An 11,505-nucleotide genomic window follows, 5' to 3' on the forward strand; every position below is an offset into this window, starting at 1 on the left:
TCAATGTTTCTCTTTCTGCTCCACTCCAAACAGCCACAACTGAAAGTAGAACCAACCCTTTTGTCTCTGAGTTCTGGCATATGATTGGTTCTTGCAATAGCTTCTGCTTCTTCCATCTCTGCTGTGGGCTCTCGGTGACAATGGAAGTGGAGTCCTGAGCCTCTGCCACACTTAACACTGTGGTGAGACATATGGGGCACCTATGGGGCATGCTCAGGGGCACCTCTCTAGTCTATAGCCCCTGGGAATTCAACCCAGAGGCTCCCAGGGACACAACTGCCATGAACTCCAGGCTGCTGCTGGGGTTTATTTTGGCTCTGCAGGGCACTCGGATGGAGAGCATGTCCATAGGAATTATGCTGACCCAGAGTACTTGTGCAGTGGGAGCTTGCAGTCAGAACAGACAGGCAGACAGGGCTTTTTACCCAGTGGGGCGGACATGGGAAAAACACAGCGAATGGCATTTCTCCTTGTTCTTTGTCAGGCCTTTTAGTAGCACAGTGCTACAATTCTCTGTCTGGCTGTGGCCTGATTCTGCGGCTCTCGCTCACTGGGAGCAGGGCTGACTCATGCAGAGAGTCACACAGATATCCCCATTGGGGTGCGTCAGGGCAGGCTGCTCCTGCACACCACATAGCCACAAGCTTCTGGGGTTGCCCCCACCCCGGACCCACTCTGACCCACTGCAAGCCATGGAGCAGCTTGATAACTCTTCCTGGCAACCCTGCTTGCTCAGTCCCAAAGCCGCAGCATGGGGGCCAGGCTGGTCAGTCATCCCGCAACACTGTGCCTGCGTGAACTGGGGGAGGAAGGCACTCTCGCCCCCCGGAAGAGATCTCAGCATCTGGTAAGGGTGGCAGGTGCTATGCAGAAAGAAGCATGTTATGCTACAGCCCAGCAAGAAAGAAGAGATTTCTGGGGAATGACTTTATTGCCCTATTTCTGTAAGGTCCCAGGCTGACCCTGTCTGATTCCAAACACTGATTCCACGGGACTCTGACAGGCGCTGCTAATCACCTAGCCTCACTTCTCCAAAACAGGTGTGTACAGGGTCTCTGTCTGTGGCAGCAGGGGGAGATTTCTGAGGTCCAGCTACTACCCACCCCATTGTCTTGAATCCTCTTGAATTACTGCCCAATCTCTGGGACAGGTAAGAAACAATGGGATATAGTTGGGGAGAAATAAACAACCCAGCAAGATGCAGTTCTGGGCTGCATGTGCCAAGGCATCAAGTGTTGGAACAGAAGAAGTCCCTTTGCACAGATACCACACCTGGGATGCTCAGCTCCAGCCAGAGGATGCCAACAGATTGGAGGAGCACGGAGAAGAGAAAGAAAGAAAGAAAGAAAGAAAGAAAGAAAGAAAGAAAGAAAGAAAGAAAGAAAACAGGTTTGGGGACCGATGGGGTCGAGTGAAAGGACAGATTAGAGCTAAGGACACACTCGCTGGGCTAGTAATACCCAAAAGGTGCGCTACCTGTTTACACTTTGTGGAAGGGTGCAAAGCCTGAGGCAGGAGAGGAATTACTGAGGGGTTATATGTGATGACTAGGCACGATGGAGTGAGAGGAATTAAGAGAATGAAAATGTAGCTGGATACTAGGGGAAATATCTGAGCGGTGAGATGTATCAGGCTGTGGGACCATTGCGCTAGGGCAGGGGACATCACTGATTAAACATGCTAAAGTCCAGGAAAAAGCACTGTAGGGAAGAATTCTGCACTGGCTTAGGGAGTGTGAGAGATAGTGTGGGTGGCCTAGCGGGCTTTCCTAGCTCAGTGCTGGAGAAAGAAGGGGCCCATTCTGCGCTATCTGTCTGTGGACTAGAGTATCCAGGGACCCAGAGTCCAGACACAAAGAGCAGTTCTCTGAAGCCTCAGTCAGGATCGGTCACATCTGGAACTTGTCCAGTGCATATAAAGCCGACTTTTTCTGTGTGAAACAGCTGACCCTGCTGGCTCAGAAAACTGAGTCACCAGCAGAATAGAAAGAGAAGGAGGCTGTGATGGGTTCCCCCCAGTGTGCCACCTGGAACTGGGGTACCATTGAGCCCTCTGATCTACCAGCCTGGGCTCCCTCTCACATTGTGCTGCTGTGACAAGTTGCAATGCCCTCCAGCCTGCACTTTCACCAGCATTCACACAGGTAGGGACATACCCAGCTGCAGTTACACGCAGGCTCTCTGACCACCAGCTTCCCAGCCTGGGATCCCAGAGCAGTACTGTCCTGCCCTGGTCAAATCTGGCCAGTATATGGGTTTAACACCAGTCTGTCTCTCCCTCAATGTGAAGAGAACAATGCACACTTGTGGTAACCAAGCTGAGATTTTCCCTAGACACTTTAGTCAAAGGCACACTGGTTTGGATTAAAACTTAAAATAAGTTTATTAACTACAAAAAGATAGATTTTAAATTATAGCAAACAGGTCAAAACAGATTACCTAGTAAATAAACAAAACCACAAGCTGAGCTTAACATACTAGATAGGTAGGATATGAATTAGAAAATTCTCACCCTGAGTGATAAACAGACTGGCAGATTCTTAAGGCATAGGCTGCTTTTGCTTTGCAGCTTGGGTTTCACAGGTTTTCAGACACAAGCAAGCAATCCCTTTAGTCTGGATCCAGCACTTCCCCCAGTTCAGTCTTTGTTCCTCAGGTGTTTCCAAGTGTGTTGTTGAAGGGAGAGTGAGGTACCATCATGATGTCACTGTCCCCCAGCCCTTTTATATCTTCTTCCCACTTGCTGGAAAGTTCTTTTGCTGTGACATGGGTCAAACAGTTCCCATTATGTAGTGCTATCTCTGGGAGGTTTCTATTGTACACAGTCCTTGGGGTAATCCTTGCGCTTGTGTGCATGTCCTCAATAAGCCATTAACATTGTTTGGCCTTTTTACTGTTGTACCTGAAAGGCTGCTTGTGGGTGTTTTCAATCTTACAACATGTTTCAGTAACACACACATAGCCAAATTTCATAACTTCATGTACGACAGGAGCACATACAATCCAGTGAGATATTAATGTCTAGCAGATCAAGACTTCTAGAATGATACCTCACAAGGCATGCTTTGTACAAAACAGATCCTAATTACATGACAGTGGTGAATATTGGGGTTCCAGGGTGTCACAGAGGTATCAGCAAGCTGGTCTCCCAGAAAACAGGCATTAGTCACGGTGTGCTGCAGGAACCGGAGCCTGGCCTTGCTTTGCTTATTCCTGGCAGCGTTCTGGAAGTCGGGCTGTCAATACAAGTCACGGAGTCCAGTTCCTAGCTGCTATTCATTTAAATGGCAAGAACCTGAGCCAAGCAAAAAAAAAAAAAAAATCCCAAACAAATTCCAGGGGAGGCAAAGGGGTTGCCCTGGCAGGACCAGGCCTTGGAATGTTATTCTTTGTGTGTTGTCCACAAAGACATCATCACTCATCAGCCCTCATAAAAACCTGTGTCAGACACAAAAATAACAGGAAAATTCCAATTCTTCTTCCCTTTTCTAAGTGAAGAAACAGAGCAGACAGCAGTGGAGGAAGAATGGGCCAGTGGCAAAGGCACCAGCAGAGGAGTGAGGGTTCAGTGCCTGGCACTGCACAGATCCTGCCCTAGCTCTCCCCTGGGACCTTGAGCAAGTCTCTGTGGCTGAGGCTGTAAAGCTGGGATACAGCCCTCACTCACAGGGGTGTCAGGAAGAAAGATGCATTCCAGACTGTGAGGTGTTCAGTGCGCCAGATACATACCTTGCTCCAGTTTTCAAAGCAACCCAAGGGAGTTAGGTACCCCGATCTCTTTGAATTTGGACACCTGACTCAGACTCCATGAAAAGTCCATCCTGAAATAGGATTTCCCTGACATTGGGTCTGAACACACGCACGCTCTCTCTGAAGCATAATCCGCGCACCCACAGGGCTGTGAAGTTATGAACCAGGAGTAATGGGTCAGGTCGGGGGGGCGGCCAGGGCTGGGAAAAGGGTCCCAGGGCCGGCCACGCACAAACACCACCCCTCCCCTATAGGGGGCCAGAGTTAACCCCTGGAACAAGCCCCACACTTCACAACAGCACAAGACTTTTATCAAACCCAGGCACAGCCAGGAGCAGACCCACGCCTGGAACTCGAGCTGCGGTTACAGCTACAGACTCCCCTCCCATTCCCCACCTGGCTAGACACACAGACTCTGTGCCCCATGCCAATGCAATCCCCTCCCCGCTGTGGGCCGGACCCACCTCTCCATGCACTCTGCTCTGGTGCTGGCATGTGGGGGGAGCCCAGGCTGGTGGGGTGAGTATGTGGCCTCACCTCCTGTCAGCTCCAGGCTGAGCATTTCTAACAGTCCCCTTTTGCCAGCAGCTGGCTCTCACTCCTGCTCCTTCCCTTGTCTCTTCTCTTCCAATCTCCCTGAGCTGGGCTTTTCCCACACCACTTATTCACTCAAACCCTCCCAAAGTTAATGAGGGGTGTTTGACTGGCACCCATCCCCCAGGCAATCAGGTTTGTGCACAATAGTCGGGCAGGGGAGGGGTGAGCTCTCTCCCCAGCTCCATAAATTGGATGCAATGGAACAAAGCAACCTCAGAGATCTCTGGGAGCCTGCAATCCTCTTGTATTAGTGCATCTTTACATACCCTATTGGACAAAGCACAGGACAATGTAGTTCAGGGAATCCGGTCTTGGTCAGTTATTGTGTGCGCACGGATGGGGGACACCGACTTGCCCTGTGTGAATGCACTGAGTCTATGACCACGCTATGTTTTAAATAATCCTTTCATTGTAATTCTCCATATATTTCTGTTGCTATCCAGGAGCAGAGGGGCAGATCCTCCCCTGGCATAAATTAGCATTGACTTTAGTGAAGTTACAACAGTCTACACAAGCTGGGGGACTGGCCTCGCGCTTGGTTGTGGCTCACGTACCATGTTTGCAGTCACAAGCTTTTTAAGCAAAGAGCATGTCACCTATTCACAGTTCAGATTCTGCAGAGGCCTCTCTTTCATCACAGCAGCCTGCGTTGTTTTTGGTCAGTTATGGGTAATAGTACACTTATAGATCATTTCGAGTACGTCTTTGGAAAGAGACAAATGACAGCTCCAAAACATTTCACAGGTAATAAAATCACCGGGTCAGTTCAGCTATCGTGGAAAGAGGCAAGCAGCCAAGATAGGGAAGAGTGGGACACTTGCATGATGATGCTGAACTGCCCAAGCAGAGTCCCATGCTCGGTCCGCTGGCCCTTTATCCACTCAATTACCTCGAGGCCTGTGCTTGACTTCAATGGAACAAAATGGAAGCATGTGTTTAAGTGCTGTCCTGAACAGGAATGGACTTAAACAAGTACTTAATTGCTTTCCACAATGCCCTTGATTTTGTATTAATTCCAGTAGGGCTACTCCAGCACGGTGCTCTTTAGCCTGAATAAAGATGACAAAATCAGCTGCCATACATGTGCCAGGAATCTCCCTATGGCTGCCTGGCCCTCTTCCAATTTCGCCCCTGGATCTCCAAGGCAGGTGATGCTGTGGGTCAGATAGAGCCTATCTTACGCAGGGCGAATTGCATCCGCGCCATGGTGAAGCTAGCCGAAAGGCCGAGTGCCTCTGGAGGGCCATGGGCGAGATGACTGCCATATTTCGTATTGCAGCCTGCATCAGGCTTCAGCTGGGCCTGAGCAGTGCCAGCTCAGAAGCCCAGCCCTTTTCCCAGAGGGGAGCGCTCTGAGAAATGGATGACGAGGCCGTCCTGCGGCTGCAGCCCAAGCTAATCGCAATGGCAGCTCAGGCACTAGACCCAGGTGATTTCTGCCTCTGGCAGCGAGTGAGCTGCGTTGTCCAGGAGGAGACAGTGTGCAGGGTGTGCCATAGGGTGACGCAGGTGGTCCGTCAGCAGCAGAGCTGAACCGACAATTCCAATGAAATTAGCTTCTCCTGTTTGTGAATTGCACCGGCTGATTGTACCAGTTTATTCACTGGCCAACAGCTGTTCAGTTTGAGCAAATGTGGGTGGCTCCCCCAATCCATACTGCCAGCGTGGGCTGGGGATTGGCCACCGAACTGGGGCTTAGGAGACCCGGGTTCTGGGCCTGCTGGGTGATCATGGGTGGATCATGCACTCTCTTTTAGTGCCATTCTCTGCCTCATCCATTTCTCTTATTTGCTCTTCAGGGCAGAGGCTGTCTGTCGGTGTGTCTGTACAGTGCACAGCACAGTGGGCTCTGGATCTCCGCTAGTGCAATATACATGATAATAATAACTAGCCATTTCTTAGCCAAGAAATAGGCCAGGTCACCTAAGTCACATGATATTGTTTCCCCTCCCTTGCTGGATGACTTCGCCATCATAAAATACATCAGTGCCCATCCAGCATGGATTGCTATCTGTGAGCTCCCTGCCCGCATGAGCCTTACAGGTGTCACAGCCTCCTCAGCAGTAATTAGCAGCTAGGAAAACCACTTGGTTTCCCCCCCACAATCACCAGTCTCTGCAAAGTAGTGTGGGGCACCCCTGGGAAGCCCATGAGCCAGCTCAGCACAGGAACCAGACTGTTGCCTGGCCTGCTGCTCCAGCCTTGGGGAGAGCTTGGCTTTTACCCCGTACGGGGGCTGTGACAGAGCTGCCCAGTACAGATGCCACTCTAGGGGGGAGTGCTACAGCTACACAGCGGCCAAATCACTGCAATATCGCTGTAGAGAGAGGGGCAGCTAATCCTGAGTCTCCTAAAGGAAAAGGTGGAGGCCACATTGCTTAAGTCACCTCCAGGTGAACTGGACAAAGCGCTGACAGACTGTCTCGGGATGACCCCAGGGTGCTGACCTTGGAGGGGATGGCCAAGGGGATCCACATAGATCTTTCCCAACCGCGCAGTCAGGGCTCCTCTGAAGCATGCAGGGCTTCTAGTGGTCCCAAAAAAGTGTGCGTGGGGCGGGGGGGGGGTGTGTCTCTCAGCACCTGGGAGCACCTGCTTTGTTGAGACGGTGCTTTAGGCCGGCCCCTTAGTCGCCCAGCTCAGTTTCAACACAACATTTTTTGCCAGGTCCGTGAGCCTTTGCGACTCCCTTCCGCTTGGAGCATTGGCTCTGGGACAGGAGGGGGATTTATTCTCCGCGCAGTGCACACAGCCAGTAGAGGAGGGACCATGGTGAGCCAGCTTCGGGGTTTGCCAGTGGGGCGGGTGGAGGAGGCTTGGCATGCTGAGCTTGCTGCCTTGTAAAGCTTTAAGCCATGACTCATTGGGAACGGGTGCTTCTTCTGATAGAGCCTGGGAAGTGGCGAAGGGAAATAAAAGGCATTAGTAAATCTACTGTGAAACGAGAGACAAGAAATTTACTGTTCGTGGCTTGGAAAGCTCCCAGCTGGGCTTAACTATTAAATGCCACTGCAGTGCACCAGAGAGTAAGAGGTTAATAAAACTGACTAGGGCTGGAACATTGCAGACAGATGCTGGGCATGTTTCCCTCACACAGCTCTGTCCTTCAGCTGCCCCAGCTATACCAGTCCTGTGCTCCCCCCACAATTCTGCCAGTGCCCATCCTTCCTGGCCTTCCGCTCCTACACCAGGGTCTGTCACCAATCCAGGCACTCCCAGTGGTGGAGGCTGTCACCGTTCAGTAGGAAACTGCACCTCTGACCCCCTAGTGGCCACCTTGAGGTTGACCACTCAGGTCTCAGGCCTCTAGCCATCACCCTTCACAGGGTGGTGTCCCATGAGATTTAGGCTGCAGTTCGCTGCAATCCCCTTAGCAAGTCTGAGTTTAGCTCAGCATCTGCCCCCCTGTTCTCTCTGAGGCAATGGCAGGGTTAACCAGTGACCAGCCACCTTCACAGAGCAAAGTGGTATTTATTCAGAACAAAACCATTTCAGAGAAAACGGATCTTAAAACCAATAAACAGCTTCTATGCAGGTCTAGTTTACCAGGTGTCCCTACCTTCTATGAGAAGACCTGGCAGGGTTCAAAGCACATCGGAGCCTCGCAGGGCTGGTCCCTCTGGTCCCAATCTAATGATACTAAACTGCTGAAGATAGTTAAGACCAAAGCAGACTGTGAAGAACTTCAAAAGATCTCACAAAGTTAAGTGATTGGGCAAGAAAATGGCAAATGAATTTTAATGTGGATAAATGTAAAGTAACACACATTGGAAAAAATAACCCCAACTATACATACAATATGACGGGAGCTAGTTTAGCTACAACTAATCAGGAGAAAGATCTTGGAGTCATCGTGGATCGTTCTCTGAAGACGTCCACACAGTGTGCAGCAGCAGTCAAAAAAGCAAATGGGATGTTAGGAATCAATCATTATATAAAATCATGAGTGGTTTGGAGAAAGTGAATAAGGAAAAGTGATTTAGTTGTTCCCATAATATAAGAACCAGGGGCCACCAAATGAAATTAATGGGTAGCAGGTTTAAAACAAATAAAAGGAAGTTCTTCACTCAGTGCACTGTCAACCTGTGGAACTCCTTGCCTGAGGAGGTTGTGAAGGCTAGGTCGATAACAGGGTTTAAAAGAGAACTGGATAAATTCATGGAGGTTAAGTCCATTAATGGCTATTAGCCAGGATGGGTAAGGAACGGTGTCCCTAGCCTCTGTCTGTCAGAGGGTGGAGATGGATGGCAGAAGAGAGATCACTAGATCATTACCTGTTAGGTTCACTCCTTCTCGGGCATCTTGCATTAGCCACTGTCGGTAGACAGGATACTGGGCTGGATGGACCTTTGGTCTGACCCAGTATGGCCGTTCTTATGTCAGTTTTTGGTTTGGCTCCCTATGCTAGGTTGGTCACTTTTTCCAGTTCTCTGTCTGCCTGGCCTCTTTAACCAGGTCAAACCAGTCAATGCTATTTACCCAGGGAATGAGGCTTCTCTAGCCTACTTACTGGCCTAGGGGTTTGCTTTAATAATTTCCAGGTGACAGTCTCTACGTAAAAGAATAAATGGACACAAATCAGAGGTCAAGAATTATAACATTCAAAAACCAGTTGGAGAACACTTCAATCTCTTTGGTCACTCAATTACAGACCTAAAAGTTGCAATTCTTTAACAAAAAAACTTCAAAAACAGACTCCAACGAGAGACTGCTGAATTGGAATTAATTTGCAAACTGGATACAATTAACTTAGGATGGAATAGAGACTGGGAGTGGATGGGTCATTACACAAAGTAAAACTATTTCTCCATGTTTATTCCCCCCCACACATACACACTGTTCCTCAGACATTCTTGTCAACTGCTGGAAATGGCCCACCTTGATTATCACTACAAAAGGTTCCCTCCCACCACCCCCGCTCTCCTGCTGGTAATAGCTCACCTTAAGTGATCACTCTCGTTACAGTGTGTATGGTAACACCCATTGTTTCATGTTCTCTATGTATATAAATCTCCCCACTATATTTTCCACTGAATGCATCCAATGAAGTGAGCTGTAGCTCACGAAAGCTTATGGTCAAATAAATTTGTTAGTCTCTAAGGTGCCACAAGTCCTCCTTTTCTTTTTGCAAATACAGACTAACATGGCTGCTACTCTGAAACCAGGTGACTATAGTTTCTGCAGGAAACCCTGTAACTCCCCCATGGAACCAGAACAGTCCCCAGCCCATACAGACACACGTGATGCTTATAGAGCTGATACAGTGATCTTTGAATATTATGTGTCTGTCATATTTATCACAAAGACAAATTAGCGCGAATGCTACTGTAGTTAGATGTTCAGGCCATAAATATCTAGTCTGACCTCCCATATCACATCCAATGGGCTGCTCCGTTGCCGGGCTTTAACAGCTTCTGAAATTCCTCACAATCCCTTCTAGACTTGACTCACTTCAATAATTTTGGTGCCTCTGCAGATTTTCCTGTATTTCACCCCCTTTCCCAAACCATTAATAAATATATTAATCAAACTGGTCCTTGTATGGGCTGTTGGGAAACCCAGCTATTCGCCTCCTTCCATGTTGATGATTGGCCATATTTTCCTGCTCATTGTTTTCTACCTCTCAATGAGTTTGTAATGCGTGATGGAATGGGTTCCTGAAAACCTGTGAGCAGACTGAAAGTTTGCCTATATTTTCAAAGCATTCCAAGCTCTGGGCTGTGAGTCTGTCACTAAAGCAAGCAGATGCTGTGAAAATTCACTCAGCTGGACCACAGGTGCCAGAGAGTCATAGATTCCGAGGCCAGATGGGACCACTGCGATCATCTAGTCCAATCTCCTGCATAACACAGGCCAGAGACCTGCCCCCAAATAATCCCAAGAGCAGAGCTTTTAGAAAAACAGCCAGCCTTGATTAAAAATGTTCAGTGATGGCGAATCCACCATGATCCTTGGTAAATTGTTCCAACAGTTAATTGCTTTCGCTATTAAAAATGCACGCCTTATTTCCAGTCTGAATTGGCCAGTACGACGCAATGCAAAAAAGAAAACAGTTGTTGTTTTTGGCCTTGTTGCGTTATGGACAGTTGTTTCTGCTGGGGATTAATGGAGAAACTCACAGAACTTGCTCCTGTTCCCATTGAAGTCACTGGGAATTTTGTGACTGACTTTACTAGGAACAGGGTTGGGCCCACAGTAGAGAAAGGCTGGGTAATGGCAGCTGCAGATAGCAGCATCCCTGTTATTATCTTGATGACATAAAGTACTCACGCTTTCTCTGGCTGCAGGAGAGAAAGCTCTGAGTCAGCCTCATAAACCAGCTGTCATTCGGCACAGACTCTGCCCCAGCCCTCCTTTATGGGAACTGGAATTCAAATGTATGTCTACAAGTAAAAGTCTGGTGCACTGTGGGTAGCTATCCCACAGTTCCCGCAGTCCCCACCACCCATTGGAATTCTGGGTTAAGCTCCCAGTGCATGATGGGGCAAAAACATTCTTGCGGGTGTTTCTGGGTGTGTGTCATCAGAAAGCTATGGCGGACAATTGTTTTGCGCCTTTTTGGTGTGCAGACGCCATACTGCTTTCAGCAGATGGTGCACTGCTGCTCTCCTCCAACTATGAATCCACCTCTCCAACTCAGCTCTGCTCGGCCATCATGAACCGAGCAGCACAGCTTCCGCCGCCAACTCTGCTCTCCCGCTATTGCCACACTTCCGAGCTTCTCCATGTTTTCTGTCCTGGGCTCCCACCTCCGTGAAAGCCACAGAAGACAACCATTTTCCGCCGTTGTTCGGCTACCGTGAACCAAACAGCACAGCTTCCGCTGCCGCTCTGCTCTCCTACGTTTCGCACCCTTTTTCCAGGATTACCTGTGCAGGTGTCATAGTCATGGAACCTGATCAGATCTCCGCGGCAGTTTTGACCATTGTAAATACCTCGCGCGTTATCCAGCAGTATGTGCAGCACCTGCAAAACCGGGTGAGGAAGTGACAACAGCGCGATTACTATACTGATGAGGACATGGACACAGACAGCATGGCGTGTGGCGATTGGGAGATCATGGTGCTGTTGGGCCATGTTCATGCTGTAGAATGCCAATTCTGGGCCCGGGAAACAAGCACAGACTGGTGGGACCGCATAGTGTTGCAGGTATGGGATG

Source organism: Caretta caretta, chromosome 10 (assembly GCF_965140235.1).
Source record: "Caretta caretta isolate rCarCar2 chromosome 10, rCarCar1.hap1, whole genome shotgun sequence".
Lineage (NCBI taxonomy): Eukaryota > Metazoa > Chordata > Testudines > Cheloniidae > Caretta > Caretta caretta.